This window comes from Trachypithecus francoisi, unplaced genomic scaffold, assembly GCF_009764315.1.
Source record: "Trachypithecus francoisi isolate TF-2019V2 unplaced genomic scaffold, Tfra_2.0 Lachesis_group1, whole genome shotgun sequence".
In the NCBI taxonomy this organism is placed as follows: domain Eukaryota; kingdom Metazoa; phylum Chordata; class Mammalia; order Primates; family Cercopithecidae; genus Trachypithecus; species Trachypithecus francoisi.
Window position 1 is genome coordinate 30,506,806 of NW_022681454.1, and position 21,860 is coordinate 30,528,665.

Genomic DNA, 21,860 nt, shown 5'->3' on the forward strand with positions numbered 1-21,860 from the left:
AGAAGCCCTTATGCCTGGTTTCTTCTTTTTCCTGACCTATTTCTCCAGATAATTTGGCCCATTGCTGTCTGTGGAGTGCTCCAGAAAACATCTTATAAATGAATTGGTACTGATTAGCAGGCTTTTTGATGTCAGGACAGGACCAACCTCAGTCATCAATGGAAGACTTTCTTCTGGAGGCAAAATAAGATTTTTCTTCTTTCTTCTTTCCCTTTTCTCCTTTTGTTTTTCTTCCTTGCCTCCCATCTCTAGGAGGAAATATGACTTGTATTTCAGCCAAATTTGGAATATGGTGGTACATTTAAAAACTTCACCAAGTGTACATTTTCATGCACTAGACTGTTCTCAGAAATTGTCTACTGGAGTTTCACTTTGGCGCTCATATTATTCATTTTGTCCTTTCCTCTTCATAGTGCGAGTCATGGAGGTTTTGTATAGGTTTGTGACTATTATGCAGCCTAAGCCCCCAACTTTTCCCCTTCCCTAGTCCTCTGAGGATCTCTGGAGTGACATCTGATCAAGTTCTTTTAGTGTTTTAAGAATTCTGAACAATTGTATTTTCCCATGCTGGCCATTTTGAAATGAAAATCATTTGGTATTAAAGTAACATGGTGGAGAGTGTTGCATATATAGTGACTGAGAAATGCATGCTCCTTAGCTTCATATAAATCTAAAACTTTTCAGCTGGTTATTTTTCTTCCATACTCTGAATTTTCTTTGATGTTTGGCCATATTTCATGAGTATCACTCAAAATTTGTTGCAGTGAAGTAAATATTATATGTATGGCCCAATTAATAGAGGAACATCCTGTTAAAAATCTGAGTTCATTGAATCCTGACTCCCTTATCTTAAGATTACATAAGAAGACATCTTATAAATGAATCGGTATTGATTAATATCCAGGATAAATGGTTTTTTCAGTCCTGCCTCTTCCTCTAGAATGCTGGGTTTGACTTTGGAGAACAAATCTTCCCTTTCTGATCCTTAATTTCCTCATCTGAAAAATCATGATTATGTAAGTCACTATTTTCTAAACACTATTTCCACACTGAAATTCCACTTTAAAAATTATTTAAAGCCTCAAAAAGGAGAATCTTAGCATCCTGTTTAATAGGCTATACAGCCTTAGTATCAAAATAAAGTAAACATGCTTTTTTTATGATAATACTTTTATATTGAGAAGTACTGTGATTTGGTGAGAAAGTTTAGATTTGGTTCGAATGTGCATATGTTTAAATTTTTTTCTTAGCTATGTGATCTCAGGCAAGTTTTAAACTTTCTGAGCTTTGATTTTATAATTTGCAAGAAAAAATATTGGAATGATAATATTTTAAAAGTTGTTATGACTTTTAAAACATCTACACCATTATCTGGCAATATTTGGCATTCAATAAGTGTTTTTTCTCTTCCTAATACAATATACGTCTTTTGTTTTAGTAATATCTGTAATAAAATATATCAATTCCTAACTAATGTACTACATGTTAAGTAACCGTTGAAAATTCAAGATATTTATTTTTCCTCTTCAGTAAATAACAAAGACACGGTTTTCACTGATGTAAAATAAGGGGATGATAATGAAAAGTCCATCTTGAAGGGGGTGAGAGAAATTAATTATTATGGCGGGGCGCGGTGTGGCTCACGCCTGTAATCTCAGCACTTTGGGAGGCCAAGGCGGGCGAATCACGAAGTCGGGAGATCGAGACCATCCTGGCTAACACGGTGAAACCCGGTCTCCACTAAAAAATACAAAAAAATTATCCGGGCATTGTGGCGGGCGCCTGTAGTCCCAGCTGCTTGGGAGGTTGAGGCAGGAGAATGGTGTGAACCTGGAAGGCGGAGCTTGCAGTGAGCCGAGATTGCGCCACTGCACTCCAGCCTGGGCGACAGAGCGAGACTCCGTCTCAAAAAAACAAACAAACAAACAAAAAGAAATTAATTATTCTTTCTGGATATTAATAAAAGCGGTTTTATTCTTAAACAAAACCACAAAGAAACCATGTGTAATATTTAGAACTCTTCAAGTTAATAACAATTTTCATTGGTGAGAAAAGATTAGTGAGGCATCAGATGGCTGAATGAGTGATCCTTAAAAAAAATTGGGGGGCCGAGGCGGGCAAATCACGAGGTCAGGAGATTGAGACCATCCTGACTCACACCGTGAAACTCTGTCTCTACTAAAAGTATAAAAAATTAGCCCGACGTGCTAGCGGGCACCTGTAGTCCCAGCTACTTGGGAGACTGAGGCAGGAGAATGGTGTGAACCCGGGAGGCAGAGCTTGTAGTGAGCTGAGATCCGGCCACTGCACTCCAGCCTGGGAGACAGAATGAGACTCCGTCTCAAAAAAAAAAAAAAAAAAGAAAGAAAGAAAAAGAAAAAAAAAAAAAAAATTGGTACTACCTGAAATTGAAGCTGAAGCTTTGACTAATAATTTGTTTAATCCTTTTGTCAAATAAGGAAATATTAAAGATGAGAATAGACAATGAGATGATCAGTATTACAAATATCAATTCTGATAGGTTCTCCCAGCCATAGACCAAAAGTGGTTTGACTTTTGCAATATAATCTGATAATAGAAAACGTATTTTCTTCCGTGTCATACCAGGAATTTTTGCACTCTCAAACATCACTCTACTGACATGCATAATACGGCAAGCACTATCATATGATCTGGAATGCCAGTCTTTATTTTATTCTCACTGTCTAATAGTGTTACTTATCATTTCACTTAGATGTGTTTTGATTTCCAATTAAATTCAAAGGCCTTGAAGTCAGGGACTATATCATTACTATTTTGTATCTCTCCCACCTGGTCACAAGCATGTGTAAAATGAATAAATTCTTATTGAGCCTGATTTTTCAATAGTAAATGCACATTCCACGCACTGTTTAATATTACCTAGTAGCAAGTTTTTGTCCACAGCTGTCTGATATTGTTTATTGTCCTCTTCACTAATATGGCATCCCACTCCCCACCCTGACACTATGGTGGGACATAGCAATAAAAAAGAATTTTTGTCACAGCATTTTAACAGTTTCAATACCTGTACCCTAGGTGCTTTCCCTTTGTTATACTGTTAGACTAGCAACGTTAACAGTTTTATGGAATGAGGAGCCTTCTGATTTCTTTGTTGCTTTATATATAAGATTAAGATGCTTCTTGCTTTAAGACAGAATGTCAATATTCACTTTACATATTACAAATCTCACATAAAACAATTAGGCATAAAAGTATTCAACATGACTACACTAGAGCTTTCTGGTAACAAAACACACATTTTTGTAAATATAAGACTAATAATTTAAGTCATAATAATCTGAAATATGCTACATCATTGTCAAAACTAAGATGGTACAACTAATATAAATTGTTTTTTGTCTGTTTCTTGATTTTTTGTGTGTGTGTGAAGCACATATTTCGCTATTGGGGAAAAACATGGGATTTCCTTCCGTGATTAACAAAATTTAGTCTAGGCAACGGATACTGACAGACATAAAATGTAGCTGAACATGAGCATTAAGAATTATTTCTAACTCCATTATTCATATTGTGTTTTCTCCAATTGATCCTCAAGAGAAGAAAACACAAGGCTTGCAAAGAAACATCAAGTATCATACTCACTCAAATATATACGATTCATTCATTGTTGAGTGAGGAAAAAAATCAAAGCCCTCTAATGCCTACATTTGAAACTATTTCTGTCTTTCTAAAGGTTATCCAATTTTTAAACAATTGTTAAATTTTTAAAAGTGGGATCAATTTTCATTAATTTATATGGACTAAATAGAAATTTCTATCACAATTTGAATTTACCTGTGAATCTCTTTAGCTATTTATTTAGTATTTTTTATTTTTTTGACACAGAATCTTGCTCTGTCACCCAGACTGGAATGCAGTGGCACAATCTCAGCTACTGCAACCTCCGCCTCCTGGGTTCAAGTGATTCTCCTGCCTCAGCCTCCCGAGTAGCTGGGACTACAGATGTGTGCCACCACTCCCAGCTAATTTTTGCATTTTTAGTGGAGACAGAAGTTTCACCATGTTGGCCAGGTTGGTCTCGAACTCCTGACCTCGTGATCCACCTGCCTTGGCCTCAAAAAGTGCGGGGATTATAGACGTGAGTCACCGCGCCTGGCCTATTTGTTTATTTTCAATCATGAACGTTTAAAAGAAAAATAGAGCTCCAGTGTTTGGGACTAATTAACACTCCCCCCATTCCTTTCTTTCCTTGTTATTTGTAGATTATTATTAATGTCATCATCAACAACGAAGATCAATAATCTATTTGTAAAGCATTTTAAAGCCACCAGAAAGCGTTGTATCACTTGAAGGCTTTATTAAGTTTATTGACAGTAGATTATTGTTGGAAACCATATCTCATATTTGGATGCCAAGATTTATGACAGATTTAGGTACAAAGGAAATGAGTTTGATGGGTAACACATGAAGCTTTGAGCTGCATGAAAAAATATCATGATTTTTCATATTACCGTCTCACATTGAACTATCTGGTGCCTTGCAGCCCAAGGTTGAAGCAAATATTTTATTAGAAATCAAATCAATTTTAGACAATAAAAAGCTCATATTCTACCAGTGAATAAAATACAAGCTCTTCAAAGAATCCTTTTTAAATTAATAGAATATATCAGTTTATGTATTATAATACAGCTTCCAAGAATAATAAAAGATTCATTTTTCACTCTCCTTAACCTTCCTACTTAATGTGAAGTCTTCTCATGCCAGTGTCAATCTGATATGAAAATGCTTTCTGTTGTATATCACTGAATTTTTCATTTTTGAAAAGTGCTACTCTCATTTACTTTTTGCCCACTATAATGATAGTCAGAGTTCTTATATTTTACACTTTAGAATGCCATTCACCATTGTTGGTGGCCTCCGTTCTATTTCTATTGGTACATGAACTCTATGTTAGAAGAGAATTGCAAGTAAACAGATAGGAGGAAGAAGTTCAAGAGTTCTGTTGTGCCATAGATATGACTGTAGTTAATAACAATGTATTGTGCTCTTGAAAATCACTAAGAGAGAAGATTTAAAGTGTTCTTACCACACAAAACACGGTAATTATGTGGGATCATGTATATGTTAATTAGCTCAATCGAGCCATTCTACTATGTGTACGTATTTCAAAGCATCTTGCACATGAAAAATATATAATTATTGTGGATTTAAAATTTCAATTAATTTTATAAAGGAGAGAATCACACAGGAGCAGTGTGCAAAGGGGAGTGTGAAGAGGAAAAGGGAAATTAGGAGGAGGCTTTCTCTAGCCCCATTATCTCTTTCATGTTAATCTCTCCTTGAGGAGTCTTCACAAGCATTTTCAACCAGTTCTCTCACTTTCAACTTCTCTCCCAGTTTCTGCTTATTTCTCTTCCTTATCCCACTTTTCCTGGCTCATACACTTATGTCCTATTTGTATTCTCTCAAGAAAACTTTCACCACTTTCTCTCCCGTAGGAGGTGGAATTGTGGTACCATCCAAGCAAGTCACCAAGGTTTGGCTTGATCTTCCCAACAGGGCTATCATCTCCCTCAGACTCCTAATTTGGGAATCCCTTTTTATATTTTCTCCTTTTCAAAATAATTAGCAAAACAACTCTTAACCCTTTGTGTAATACATATGACCTACCACATTATGTATAAAATGCTATTATGAAGGATGTCAGACTTGTGTTTTTTTTGTTGTTTTTTTTTTTTTTTTCCAGTTACTTTACTGACCTCACCACATTTAACAGTAGCTGCATCCACTCTTTCCCTGGTGTGATCTCTTCTACTGTCCCTCACATATCCAAAACAGGAAGAACACTTAAATCTACTTCTGATAGCAGTACTAGAGAGAGTACTGCAGAGTTGGGGAGGAATGTAGGCATTTTCTGTGACACTGATTTTAGAGAGAATTAAAAATTTAAAGAAACATATTTCATTGTTTTAAGCATTAAACATTAATTTCAGGTGGGCTCTGACAGCCACATAACATAATCTGTCTGCAAAATCAAGTTTATCATATAGGTAAGTAGTTGACAACATGCCTCTACTCTTGTCTGGACGTCACCTGCCTCTTGTTAGGATCAAGGGAGTAGGTAGCTTCAGAGGACATCTTTGATAGCTTAACTTTGGTCTCTGACTGCTTCCACCTAAGACCATGTTGGAGTTACATTGGCCAAATCATTTGAAAAGAATATTATCTAAGTAATCATACATACACATTTACGAGTAGATATAAATCTGTGTCTACATCTATAAGTGTATTTTTATCTTCATCTATCTAATCTAAAATTTAGTTTTCTTTTTAATGGGAAAAAAGTAGCAATTTGATTTTAAAGTATAATTACTGTGAGCCAAAGGATTTCTGATATTATTTGGACAAAGATGAAAATCAGTCTCTAAAAACTTGAGTGGAGGATTAGTTCGTTTTAAAGTCGCTGAAGGGGTCAGCATCTAACTTTCAAATCAATTATGCCGTTTGTTTAATAAAAAGCTAACTTTAACTTACGGAATTTCAAAGAAAAAGAGCTATTTCAAATTCAGAAAAAGAGCATACTTATACATTTGTATGATCATTCATAGCTTTATTTTTCATCCAACTTTATTTCAAATAGTGTTGGAGGGATTTCTTAACCCCTAAAATATTAACATATTTTTGTTTCTAAAAGTATGTGGCTTACTACAAATCAAGTGGCCATAATCAGTATGCATTTCTTGTAGAATGGAAACGTAAGTGACATTTTGAAATATTTTAATTGCATGTTCAGAAGTGCTAGTGGATATGCCAAAGTGAGAATAAGATCCTGAAACTAATTAATGTGGCTTCGTTTATCAAGAGCACTAGAGCTGTTATAAATACTAATAATAGCATTGTAACAGTATATTTCCATTTGTCTGTTGATACTCGCTGGGTACTGTCATAGTGCTCCACACCACTGAGTAGAAGAAAGGCTTTGTGTGGATTTCACAAAAAGCATTCCACATTTCTCTGTAGTAAATTCTGAGACCTTTTTACTGACACTTCTTGATCTGACATTAGTATCCCTAGTGCTAAGATTGATTAATTTCAAGAAACAACTGTGTTCATGTTCACAGAGTTGCAGGATTAAGGAAGTTAGTAAAACACATTCCAAATTCAAACATACTAATTAATAAAAATATGTAAAATAGAAAAAAATTCCTTGCTATTCTTTGGGGGAGGTAAAAGTGAGGCCAGAGGAGGGGTTCATACACAAGGGTTAGTTTCCATATAAAATCTTGCCTCGTAACTAGAGACTGGTGAAACAGAAAAGACTTCAAAGTGGCATTCTTGGATAAAGGCCTGGCCTTCATTTCTTGTCCTTAAATATTTGAGAATCTTTGTCAGCAGAGTGTTTGTTTGACGCTTATTGTGAGAACATATGGAAAGAGCAATGGATTAGGAAGCCTATATTTGGTCTTGAATCTTCTGTTCCTTGGGAACGTTTTCTCCCAGCCAATTTTACTTCTCAGGTCTTTAGTTTCTTCACACATAAACATAAGGAAGTTGGACTCACTGACAGTATAGTTCTTTACAATTAACTCTAAAGACTGTGATTATGTGATCATTACTGTAAGATGACTGGTGCCCCAAAGAAAGAGTAAAACTTAAGGTTTAGAATTGTATGCAGGAGCAAATTGCCTGCCAATATGTAATTCCAAAAATTTGTGTGTCCTTGTGAGTCACCTCTAAAGGCGGCCAGTTTGCTTCTTCTATGACAATGAAATTTCTGGTTAAATATAGAAGAGACCATGGGCAATAAAGGTAATTCCAGTAGAATGTGGCAAAAGGAAGGTTAAATAAAACGTTTATTTTAGAGAAAGAAAGCCAGCCATATATGACCATAAACATGTGTAATGAGAAATGTCCCTGAAACTTTAGCTACATTTGTTTTCTGGGACAAAAGGCTAGAATAGTAATACTATTAAAAAAAAGAAGGGGACATTTGTGCACTGTTTTATATTTCATCTTTTTGTTGTTGTTGTTATTGTTTTGGACAGAGTCTTGCTCTGTCACCCAGGCTGAAGTGCAGTGACGTGATCTCCGCTTACTGCAACCTCCGCCTCCCGAGTTCAAATGATTTTCCTGCTTCAGCCTCCCAAGTAGCTGGGATTACAGGCATGAGCCACCATGCTCGGCCCTTATATTTCCTCATGCTTAGAAACTTCATTTGTCTTTGTCCCAGCTAATTTTTGTCTTTTTAGTAGAGATGGAGTTTCACCATGTTGGCCAGGCTGGTCTAGAACTTGTAAACTAAAGTGATCTCCCCACTTTGGCCTCCCAAAGTGCTGGGATTACAGGCATGAGCCACCGTGCTCGGCCCTTATATTTCCTCATGCTTAGAAACTTCATTTGTCTTTGTTTTGAGTCAGAAGATCTACTAATTATTAGATTTATATTTCAGTTCCTTTATGGGAAGCATTATAGATTATTACCTTCATTTTTTCAACAAATATTATTCCAGGCTAGGTTGGTTATAGAACAGGCCTTGAGTTCAGATATTTTAACAGCTAGTAAAATGGAAAGAAGATGGCTTAAGAAAGAGAATGACTTGGGTTTTAGTGGTGACTATGCAGTCAACTTACTAATTTTGTGATCTTGGACAATTTATTTAACCTTTTTGACTTAAGTAGTCCAGTTTGAAAAATCAGCAAAATTTCTTACCTCCTGAACTGTGACAGAGTGAAATGAAAACATTTGTATGAAGCATGTAGCATAGTACTTATCATAAAGTAGATGCCCATCAGTACGTGGTTGATTTACCTTCAACTGACTCATCTTACCCTTGAAATAAGCACATTTCCCAATTTTTGAAATTTTAAAACTGTGATTTAATCCTTGCTTTGCAGAAGGATGTATGACCCTGAGTACACTATTGTCTTTTGGGACTGCAGTGTTAATCCGCAAAAAGAATGGTTTGAGCTAGATAATGTTAAATATTCCATTGTCTTTTCATTAAATTTTATCTCTTTTGGTTTATATATATTTAAAAGAACAACAATAACAACAAAATAGATGCACCACCATCCTCTGGCCCTGTAACCACCACAACATGTTATACCCGAGACTATCATAATTATTGTGACTTTTTAAATTCAAAGCTTAGACTTTTGTAAGAATCACCTTGAAAAGTAGGATCATTTTTACCTGAAATAGTTAAAAGACTTGAGATGGGTGTTTTCAATTCTTTCTAGACCCAAGAAAAATTAATCCACATATGGAATTCTTCTTTAAAAGTTGAAATTTTCCTTCTAGTATTGAGTCTGAGATATCTAACTTAGTTTCTTTTGGCCTGCAATTGATTTCTCCTTGCCTGTTAAATGATAACTACTGATTACATTAATATTCAGATCCGTCCTTTCTTCCCAAGAGGTCATTTTTAGTCTTTAAAAAAAAAAAAATAGTCTATTTTCTCCTGAGAATAGAATTATTATTTCCCATGAAGATGCTTTGTAGCTATAAGTGCCTTTCTTAAACGCACACAGAAAAGCAAAACAACAAACAAGCAAGGAAAAAACCCACCTATTTCTACATGAGGATAAAATGATTCACTATTATATAGATATTGTAGCAAATCTGAAAAGTCAAACCAGTGAGAGATGTGTAGATAATCCTGGTTTCACCTCCTCCCACCAAGAAAAAAGTCTAATGACCTTATAATATCATTATGAATAAATGATTGAACAATGACAAAGGTGATCTTTGCACAATTTGATTTTTCTTATCTGAAATTTAAAACTGTTCTAATATAATTAGAATCCATTTGAAAGTGTCTTTATCGGCCAGGCATGGTGGCTCACGCCTGTAATCCCAGCACTTCAGGAGGCCGCAGCGGGCAGATCACGAGGTCAAGAGATTGAGACCATCTTGGTCAACATGGTGACATCCCGTCTCTACTAAAAATACAAACATTAGCCGGGCGTGGTGGCGGGCGCCTGTAGTCCCAGCTACTTGGGTGGCTGAGGCAGAAGAATCGCTTGAACCCGGGAGGCGGAGCTTGCAGTGAGCCGAGATCACACCACTGCACTCCAGTCTGGGTGACAGAGTGAGACTTTGTCTCAAAAAACAAAAAAAAAGAAAAAGGAAAAAAAGAAAATATCTTTATCTTTGTGCATAACATTCTACAATACACTGTGACATTTTATACCTACATGGAAATCACAGTATTCATTGATCATAAATTAGAGAAATTGGCCCTTTTTCTTTTTCTTTCTTTCTTTTTTTTTTTTTTTTTGAGACGGAGTCTTGCTCTGTCGCCCAAGCTGGAGTGCAGTGGCGCAATCTCCACTCACTGCAAGCTCCCGGGTTCACACCATTCTCCTGCCTGAGCCTCCCGAGTAGCTGGGACTACAGGCGCCCACCACCATGCCCGGCTAATTTTTTTTGTATTTTTAGTAGGGACGGGGTTTCACTGTGTTAGCCAGGATGGTCTCGATCTCCTGACCTCGTGATCCACCCACCTCGGCCTCCCAAAGTGCTGGGATTACAGGCGTGAGCCACCGCACCCAGCCGAAATTGGCCCTTTTTCTAGTCCATTCCTTTAAGATTTTATGATAAGAAAGCTAATACATATTATTCTTCTATAGTACTCCAAAATCTTCTTAAAATCAAACAAGCAACAACAAAAACAAAACTTAATCCAAGTATACCATGCAGTTAATTTACAGATCACCTAGTAACAAGTTAGGAAAAAGTAATAATTCATATCTATTTTATACCAGGTTTTTACTTGAATTTTTTTTTTTTTTCTTATTTACCCATTCCTAGTATGTCTTTTTTGTAACGACGCCCAGCTACTGCCTCAAAAGCTTCTAAGTACAGATGTCAAGTTGGCTCCATGAACCTCATTTAATAGCTATAAAATGAGATGGATATTATTCATAGTATCTCTGGGAAGTTTTGCCATTAGTAATTCTTGAATTATTTTACATAATTTTAAATCATGAAAATGAGTTATAAAATAGTATTTTTCTCCCCTGTATTCTCAACTTCTCAAATGGCTGAGGCAGGAGGAACGCTTGAATCCAGAAGTTCTAGTCCAGTCTGGGGAACATAGTGAGAACTTATCTCTGAAAAAAATCAGTTTTCTTTTTTTCTAGGTACCTATATAGAATTCAAATAAATGTGAATACATTTATTTCTTATATATTTTTGGAAATATTTTGATACATAATAATACCATAAGAATATTTTTAAATATTAGTTGGAATGTGAAACAACAAAATAAAATGTTGGTGCATAGTCATACTAATGAAACTAAGAAATGCTTTTCTTATTAGGGCAATTGAGGAGGATGCACCAAGGAGGAAAGAACCCTATAAGTATATTAGGGGATATTTAGTTTCTAGGGAGGATATTGTACTGTACATGGTGGTCACTCACCAGGTCACTGTCAAGATGAGACTGAGCTAAGGCAGGAATATAAATTATTTTAAAGGCCAGATTTGCATCTGCGAAAGCATTCTATTCCCTAGAAAGCACACAGACATGAGTTGCATAAAAATACTCATTTATAAAAATTGTGTGTTTTATTCAGTTTGGCCATCTGAATCACCATGTGAGAAAGGAATATTAAAACATTAGACATTGTGGTAGGCAGATAGAAACTGCACGATAATACCATGTGATAAAAAATTAGGGATGCGTACTGTAGAAAACACATTATTTTGGCATGTTTCTGCCCACAAGTCTATCAACTCCATTACATTTTTCTGTATGATGAATTACTGAGAATAATTAGACTCAGAATATTGTAATATGTTAGATAGATGGGTAGACAGAATTGTCACCTACATACTCTTAGTTATAAACAGTTGTAAACACTATAGTATGAATTAAACAGAATTCTCAGTTTATGAGAAGCCCAACATTTTCCATATGCACTGTCATATTCCATTTTTTTCTAATATTCATATTTCACTAGCATTTAGTACACAGGCCTTGGGTTTGTTGAAAAAGAAATATAAATATATTCAATTTCTATATTTGTGAACTATTTATCATTTAAGTTATCATCAAGGCCTAGTTAGTTTTGTTTAAGACACTAAATCAATTTAAATCCCACCTCTTTTACTTTTGATATTCAAATATTTTTACTTTGATGTTGTAGCAATACACATTGAAGTTTGCAACATGAACTGCTAATGCTAATTTGATTACTTCTGTATTAGTGTTTAGTGTTACAAAAATAACAAGAGATTATTTTTTAAATGAAACTGGGAATGGAAGAACTCTTTCTCTGCAGGCCCTCTGCAATGATGGTAGTATTAATGCATGTACATTAATGCCTGACGATTCTCATAGAATAATGAATGTGATTTTGAAGGCAAATCATTCAAGATTTTTAGAAAAACTGACAGCTTGATTTCTCTTTTTTAATTGAGAGTTCATCAAAAAGTCCTCACCTTATTTTTTAACAGATCAGAGACTGCAAATCTACTTAAAATATTTATTGTAGATGATTTAGACCACAATTTATTTTTAGCATTAAAAATGTTTTATGCGAAGCCAAGTTGCCTGAATTTGCGAATGCAAAACTTTGTGAATAGAAGTGAATCACAGTGGTTGTTGTTGTTTTTTAAAGAAACTTGTTTCTTAGATTATTTGATTTATTTGATAAAGTCGAAGAGATTTCTCATGATCTGTCACAATGAGAATGGTGTAAATATCTGATTGCAAAACAAGCTAAGATAGGTACACCTAAAACCTGTTGAAAAACTATTTTCTCTCTCTCTCTTTTTAAACAGTACTTACAAATGGTATCTCTCCAAATATATACATCTCACTAATATGTATAGATATATAATCTGTACCATATCCCAGTGATGGAGCTGCAGTAATATCTGCCACCTGTAGTGTGCCTGCAGCGTGCATGTTGCTTGTCTGTTTCTTGATGAAATGTCTGTGTAGTGTCTGTAATTTGCATTATGCCTGAAAGTCTCTATGCTCATTAACCTTTTACAGGTGCCGCACCATTCCAAGGAACTGCAGGTACTAAAATAATGGGCAATACTTACAAAGTAGAGGCACAGAACCCTTGTGAGCTCTAACCTCTCCTTTTGCCTACCTTTAGGCAATGTTTTGGAAGTCGCTGGTCTAACACTCAATGAGTTAGAGATTCATGACCAAGCTAAGGAAGTGAAACAAAGGAGTAGCTAATGATTGATTAGGGGTTATGTTGTATATTTCCAACATAGCGCTGATTATCTGACATCATTCCCCACCAAAAAAATGTATAAATTTCAGTGAAAAGAGAGAGGGAGAGACATTGATAAATATCAATGAATCATTACTTTATACATCAAATTGTCAAAAGTTTTGCCTCAAACTATGTCTAGAAAAATGTATTAGAATTTATTCACATGCTACTGACTTTTCAAAGGGTTCGTGGTAATATATGTGGTACCTGGAAATAGAATACAGAAGTTAATCAAATTAGAATGTTGACAAATACAGACTAATAAACTGAAGGACCATATACAGAATTTATTACACTAATAAATATTGAGTTCTGTTTGGCAGATTCTCTTTATGATTATAGTATAATTTTTATATAATGTAGTCAGCATTATTCTACATTTTTTCTTCATAAAATTTAAAAATGTTGTGCCTAAAGAGGAAAAAAAGCGTGCAATGATAGCCTCAAGGAAGTTGAGCAATGTGCATACATCTGTCTGTGTACCTATCTATATATGTATGTACACACACTATACAGACACACAGTATATATACACAATATATATAGAATATATACACTATAAAAATGTTTTCAGCATGATAGCAACTTGAGTGATAGAAAATTCTCTTCCAGAATGCTACTTACTATGATTTTGCGTTAATACATGTAAATTCCATGTGTGACAGAAAAAGAAAGAATTCCTACCCTTTCTATCCTGTGCTTTTGTTTTCTATTTCAAAATAGTCACTTTGGTTTACAGATGTGTTCTTTTATATACAGCACAATGTTTAAGAAGAATATAAATCAATCTACCTTGGGTAAACACTTATTAAGTAGCTACGAAATAGGCTTTGGCAAACCACTGCTATAATCCCACAGACTTGCTAGAGTTAGGGAACACTATTGTGATTATGAAAATCATTAATACTATTAAAAATATGGATGTCAATGATATTAGCCTTTACCATTGAAACCATTTTCAAGAGCTAAAAGTGGGCACAACATTATATGATCCCACTTCTGCTCCATGGCCTCACAATCCAAATTGCCATCTTGCTCAACTTCCCATTTTTAAAATGCAAACTTTTTTTATAAGTTATTTGTGCATAATGTTAAGAATAATAATCCATCTTTTTTTATAGTAGATATAAAATAATTATCTATAATTCTTTACATATGTAATGAAGGGAAACTGAGGTCAGGTATAGTAAGGAAGAGAGGTATTCCATTTTCTTCACTTTAGAAAAGGGGATTCTATAGATGTAAATGCTCACTACTTTGTTCATTTCTTCATCTATTTTTCACGCTACACTGGGTTCTTTCCATCTAGATGTTATGTTTTTCAAACAGCCATCTATTTTTAAAACTCGTTCTCTTCCAGTATAATCTGGAAGCACTCAAGACTCAAGTCACCATGGAAATGTTGTGAGCTTTAAAATGATGTCTGCTACATTATGCCATTGGCTGGACCTTACTCCTCACCCCCAGGTCAGAAGGTCCGTTTGTGTTTTGCCAGCTGTCATTTTTACCTAAATGGACAGCTTTCCCACTGGATCCTATGAAAGATAATGTGAACATGACAAACAGTTCATCTTCCTCCAAAGTGCACCGTTGTGAGAGGGAGGAAAGAGGACAGAGACTAGACAAGAAGAAAAGAGTTAAGGAGGGATATCCCCAGTAAAATCAGCACTTAGCCTTTAGTTTCATTTAGATAAGCACTCTCGAGACTGAGGAACTGATTTTTTAATATTTTATTTAATCTTAATTTCCATTTAAATAGCCACATTTGGCTAGTAGTTATCATATTGCACAGTGCAGATTTAGATCCTTGGGTTCTCATTTAACTTTAAAAGGCCAAGGTTAAATGTTTTTGATTTAGTATTTGAAATTGACACCAAAGAATAAAACTGATCATCGTTCTTGTGGAGAGTCAGTGTTTCTTTTAGTAATTCTAGATTATTTCTCTTGGCTTCCTGTGATTTTAGCCTCCTCCCTCACATAAACTAATTAAAATATTGCTTAAAATTAAGATTTATATAAAAAATATATATGTTTATGTGTTAAATGTATATAAGATAGTATTTACATATATATAAGCACACATATACACACAATTTTTCTTTATTAGAGGAATTTTACTAAATATTTGAAAAGACTTCATGCAGTTATTGGGCATGGAACGGTCCTTAAAACTTCTTTTGTGTGGTGAGTAGAGCCATGTCTTTGAAATCAAACAGATGAATTATCAAGTCCTAGTTCTGTGACTAGGTGAATGACTTTGGGCAAATAACAAGGCCTTCTGAGGCCTCAGTTTCCTTATAGAAAAACAGGGATCGTAATGCTTTGTACATGGTAGAATTGTGTTGAAGATAAATGAACTAGTAATACAAAGCAGGGAGCATTGTGCTTGGCTCACAGGGTTTGTTAAGTAAATATCAGCATGTCAGCCAGTCTTATTTTAAATTTTGCATAATGGTCATATGATGCAACATGTCCTCTAAGGAAACTTTTATTCTTTATGGTGGCTCACAATGGATAATTCCCAATCCGGCTGAATACCAACAGTGCCACTGGGTTTCAGCACTACTCTGTCCACTGGCCACACAAAGATATGAGACGATCTTACAGGATGCCTCAGTATAACAACAACCTTATACTGTTAGGGGGAAATGATACTAATTTCAAGTGTTTGAAGAATTGTCCCAAGGAAGAAGAAAAAAGTGTAATGTAATGATGCTTCCTCTTGAGCTTCTGATGCTTCCTCTTGAGCTTCTGGTTTTTACTTTTGGTATTGTCAAACCATGTCCCCGTTGCCTTTCAGATGGGGTTAATTTCTTTACTGCAGCCAAGCTTAGGGAATAGACCTTGTAAATCATCTTATAGATCACAAGAGTCAGCCAAAGGAGAAGGAGCTGATGTTACCAGCAAAGATTGAAAAAATAAAAAGGCAAATACTAAAATACATAAAATACATATAACAAGCTCTTCACTCCTTGCTCCCAACTACTGTTGCTAATATCAATGCCCAAAGAGTACTACTATCCTATTCTTTTTTTTTTTTTTTTCTGATGGAATCTTGCTCTATTGCCAAGGCTGGAGTGCAATGGCATGATTTTGGCTCACTGCAACCTCCGCCTCCTAGGTTCAAGTGATTCTCCTGCCTCAGCCTCCTGAGTAGCTGGGATTACAAGTGCCCACCACCATGCCTGGCTAATTTTTGTATTTTTAGTAGAGACGGGGTTTCACCAGATTGGCCAGGCTGATCTGAAACTCCTCACCTCAGGTGATCTGCCGGTATTGGCCTCCCAAAGTGCTGAGCCATTGCGCCCGCCCTGTCCCATTAGTTTTTGACAGACAACCCTCAGAGATCAAACTGCCACTGAGAACTTCTATAGATGCTTCCTTCATCTCACATGTGCTGTGTGTAAAGCTGGGGGAGCCAAGTTATATGCCTACCTATGGCTCTTCCAATGCTAGTTTCTGTATTTCCCATGTATGTGATCCTACATGGGTAGATACTGTGCCTGACAATTTTTTGAAATAATTGAAGCAGTAAGGTGTTCAGATACTTTCAAGTCTGGTCACGATGCTTTACTTTTCCAAGGTGGTGCCATGCTCCATATGTCTAATGAAACCATAATCGAGACTGAGTTAAAACATAAACAGAAGGAGCCTTCAAAGTGGCAAGATGCTATGAAAATGATAATGATGATAAATAACATGGTTCATAAAGTGTGATACTTCGTTAATTGTAGGGAAAACCCATTCCTAACCTAAGTATTAGGTAACTGTCAAAAACAAGCATTATCATATCGGGGTATTAGATACCCTGTCATTTTAGGTTTCGATACTACTTTACAAGAGAAAGTCAACTAAAGCCAGTACATGGGGAAAAAAACGTAGAAGGTTTATTTTTATTATTTTTGTAGGAAAAAATACTTTAAGAGATTTGAAGACCATCTTCAATTTAGATTTTTTTTCTTTTTTTGGCTGAATAGTGATAATCCTAAATAAAAAGTCTTAGAGTTGGAACATTCATTCAACTATAAATTATATGAAGATTGTAATAAATTTTATTTAAAACGTGCAACGCCCACTAAATGTTTAGAAGAGAGAGTATGTCTGTGTGGGTATACATTCACAGTTCGTAATATCCCCAAAATGTGTAAGTTTGGAGACCAGAAAGGGAAAAATAAATGCTAAGTTGGTAACTAGTTGAATAGAATATTAACATGGGCAGTGAAAAAGACTGCATTATCAGCTACCATTTTAAAATATCAATACAGTTATTTTATTTAGAAAAATAAGTATAATGGTGTTGTGGGGGGCATCCTACTAACTGCTTAGGTTGGAATAAAAAAGGTTCAGAAATATTATTGATTCTTATAATCTACAACTATGTATTGTCTCTTTGTTAAATGTCTTTCTAAAATTTCATTAAAAATAAATTATGCATTTTGCCTTTATGTAAATTATCTCAAAGTATAAGAAATGGAAAGCTGTAGAATTTAGCCAAGCATTGGAAAGGATGCCCTGAAATACCTGTGTTCTCACCCCAATACTCTGGCTATTTCTGTTCAGTATCTCTGAACTGACACGATGACCCATGACAGCTTTGTTGTACCTATGCTTTGATGAAAATAAGCAGCCATTCAGAAGTAGATGAAAAAAAGCGAAGTCATTTTATCTTCGTTACGTGCCACAAAAATTGGAGTCCAAATAGAGTAAGCAGAAACTCAAATTTGAAAAGATAGGTGATAAAAATCAAATTTGTATAGAATTTGAAGATCAGCTTTCTAATATGCCTTTCTGAAGGTGTGGTTGATACGTAAATACTTCAGACTTCTACTTAGTCATTTGAAATTACTTCACATGTTGATACGGTCCTATTAACGTTTAAGTTTCTGTGTTCAGGTTTAGACTATGTATTCAATGTTTTGGCAAAAGCCAAAGCACTTTATACTTTGAAAATGTATAAAAATCACTATCCATTAAAAACAGATGCAATATTAAAATTATAGTTTTCTAATATAGGTATATTCAAAACTATCATCCAGTTTGGCTTTTGGGTGATAGATAAAATATCTCTATGTGAAATCGAGGTTGTTTCATGTAGCAGTTGCTTTCCAATCATGACAATTTAGCAGTTGAAATGTGGCTAGTCAAAATTGAGATGTGCGGTATTACAAACATACCAGATTTAGAAGATTTAGTAGAAACAAAAGGAATATTAAATGTCTCATTTATAATTTTTTATTGATCACATAGTGACACAATATTTGGACATATTACATTGAACAAAAGACATTATTAGAATTAATATCATTTAAAAAATTTTAAACGTGGCTTAAAGGGCATTTTAAATTATGTTTGTGGTTCTTATGTGGGATTTACATTATATTTCTTCTGTTGATCTACATTGACGTAGACAGTCTATACACATAAGGAAAACTGCAATTTAAAGATGAACCAGGGCCGGGCGTGGTGGCTTACGCCTGTATTCCCAGCACTTTGGAGGCTGAGGTGGGAGGATCATGAGGTCAAGAGATCAAGACCATCCTGGCTAACACAGTGAAAACCTGTCTCTACTAAAAATACAAAAAAATGGCCGGGTGTGGTGGTGGGCGCCTGTAGTCCCAGCTACTCGGGAGGCTGAGGCAGGAGAATGGTGTGAACCCAGGAGGCGGAGCTTGCAGTGAGTCGAGATCCTGCCACTGCACTCCAGCCTGGGCCACGGAGCCAGACTCTGACTCAAAAAAAAAAAAAGAGGAACGGTGTGTTTATTTCCTATTTCTACTGTACACATTAACACAAACTTAGTGGCTTAAAACAGCACATTTATTATGTTACAATTCTGAAGTTCAGAAGTCCAAAGTGTGTCTCACTGGACAAAAATCAAGGTGTCAGTGAGGCTGCATTCCTTTTGGAGACTCTAGTGAAGAATCCCTTTTCTTGCCTTTTTCAGCTTCTGAAGGCTGCCCTTCCACATTCCTTTGCTAGTGGCCCCATTTTTCTGTCTTCAGAGCCATATTGGGCCTTTTACTTCTAACACTGAATCTCTCCAGGGCTCCCTCCCTGCCTCCATCTTCTTGTGCAAGGACCCTTTGATTACATTGAGTCCACCAGGATTATCCAGGATAATCTCTGCATTTGAAAGTCAGATTATCAGCCACTTTGATCCTCCACCCCTTGCCATGTAACCTAATGTATTCAAAGGTTTCTGGGGTCAGGACATGTACATCTTTGGTGACCATTATTGTGCCTCTTCAATGTTTATACATATATTTATATTCACATCCAATTAAATATATAAAAATCCATGTATCTTCTATCGCTCTGTTTTGTCTTTGCCCTTTCACAAAACCTTAGTGCCTTTCTTTAGACTTTTTTATTTGCTTCCCTTTCGATACTAATTTTCCTTATCGTCTAACACATGCTGACTATCTCACCCAAGTGGTCATAGCCAAAGGTCAACACATGCTGAATGAAAAAAACGAAGTTATCCATTTTAATGTGGTCATTCTAACTAGGGCAAACTCCCTCAGAGTTTGGAATTGTTTACAATGTTCCTCAGGTAGACTGATAACTGTCACAGCGGCTATACCACAAAGAAAGGATAGTGAATCCGGTAGGTGAGCACATTTTTCAGCATGGATAGAATCAGTAGGTCTTTCATGAAGAAAAAAGGGATTTGAGACAAAACCAAATAAAGGAAAGAGGAAAATGACTTTTCTTCCCCTTCAAGAGACTTTCTTAGTTTAGCACACCTGCTCAGACCTTTTGAGATGATCTTGGGATGTGCTACTGTTAGTTAAAAAGTGGGTTCCTTCAGAAACTGTAGAAATGTGACAGACATTTGCTAACATCTTTTTACCTTGTCAGACACTGGGAAAACTTAGTTTTATTGTTATTATTATCTTTATTTATTTATTTATTTATTTATTTATTTACTTATTTATTTTTTTGAGACGGAGTCTCACTCTGTCGCCCAGACTGGAGTGCAGTGGTGCGATCTCGGCTCACTGCAAACGCCGCCTTCCGGGTTCACGTCATTCTCCTGCCTCAGCATCCCGAGTATCTGCGACTACAAGCGCCCGCCACCATGCCCGGCTAATTTTTTGTATTTTTAGTAGAAAGGGGGTTTCATTGTGTTAGTCAGGATGGTCTCCATCTCCTGACCTGGTGATCCGCCCGCCTCGGCCTCCCAAAGTGCTGAGATTACAAGCGTGAGCCTTAGTTTTATTTTTATAGTATAGTCGATTAGACAGATTTCGCCATTGTTTTTATAATACTGAGGAATAACTAGATTTAATTATAAGACAATTGATGAGAACAGTGCTTAGGAGTCAGAATTTCGCCATTGGGTTTTTCTTTTACACAAAAAAGATTCAAATACTTTTTCAAAGGTAATAATCCATGGTGTAAAACACATCTTTTAACATATTATACTCTGCATTGAAATGATTAAATTGTTTTCCTGCTTTCAGTAATAACAATGATTTAACTAGACTTAGGAAAACTGCCTATTTACTGTATTTATTGGACAAATCTAAATTGGATACTAATTGCCCAGAGGTATTACTGTAAAATCAGTGAACTCTAAACATGGTGATTTAAACACAAGCTGAATGTTTCCCGTCTTTCCTTTTTTTTTTTTTTTTTTTTTGTTCACATCAATGTACTATTTCTGAAAGCTTTGCAATATTTCCAGATAGGTTATTTTTATGGGAAATTTTACCAGCTAAAGAGAGATTTAATAAAGTGGTTGAGGAAAACAAAATAAATTTGTTTATAATTCTGTAACTTATGACATTCTTTTTTATTCTATAAATGGTCATTTTAGAAAGTATAGAAGAAATATTAATAATAACTTGTGATATAGCAGGAAAGGAAAAGGCTGTAAAAATTAGTCCATGGTAATTTCATCCTCCAGTTGGATGATATTTTTCTTAAAATTTAAAATGCTTTTAGTATTGAAAATGTGTTTTAATGGTTTTAGAATTTACCCTATGACTATATAATTCAGAAAATATAAATATAGATGGTAGTAAATTTTGAATTTTCATGCAGAAAGTAAAATCCTTAAAACTGAGGATGAGGACAGACCATATTATGAGGTGCTGATCAAGGCAATTTCTGTATATATTTAAAGATGGTGATTTAAATTACACAGAAATAATTGTGTATTGATTTAGACATTTGTGTCTCAGAGACACATGCCTACACAATTTTTTTTCTAAAATCATGCAGATAATGTTGGACTCTTTCTTTAGTACAGTTTGGCGTTAGCATAGTGTGTTGGTGGTGATAATATATGCTGAATGATATATTTGTAATCAAGACATTTTTAAAGAACACTTAATAAAGGGAAGTCATCGGGCCAAACAAATTATCTTTTTTTTCTTTATTTTTATTGGGGAGTGGGAGAAGGAAATAATCATAAGGTACCCAATATCTAAAGTTGTTATTTTTGTATGTGTGTGGAGGCTTCAGCAAATAGAAATAAGCCTCTAAAGGAACCAATTGATAATTGATTTAAATATAACGAACAATTCAATTGAGCTATTACTAAGCAAAAGAGGGAATCGAAGTAAGAAGTTACCAACTCTGCCAGGGGAAGCTTGGGCATATTTCACAAAGAATATGACTTTTGAAA

The 21,860-nt window shown here is 35.3% G+C and overlaps 1 protein-coding gene across 1 annotated transcript in view; it reads left to right on the plus strand.

The window, feature by feature from the left end:
- PCDH7 (protocadherin 7) overlaps positions 1–21,860 on the plus strand; it is a 428,925-nt gene that overhangs the window by 255,417 nt on the left and 151,648 nt on the right.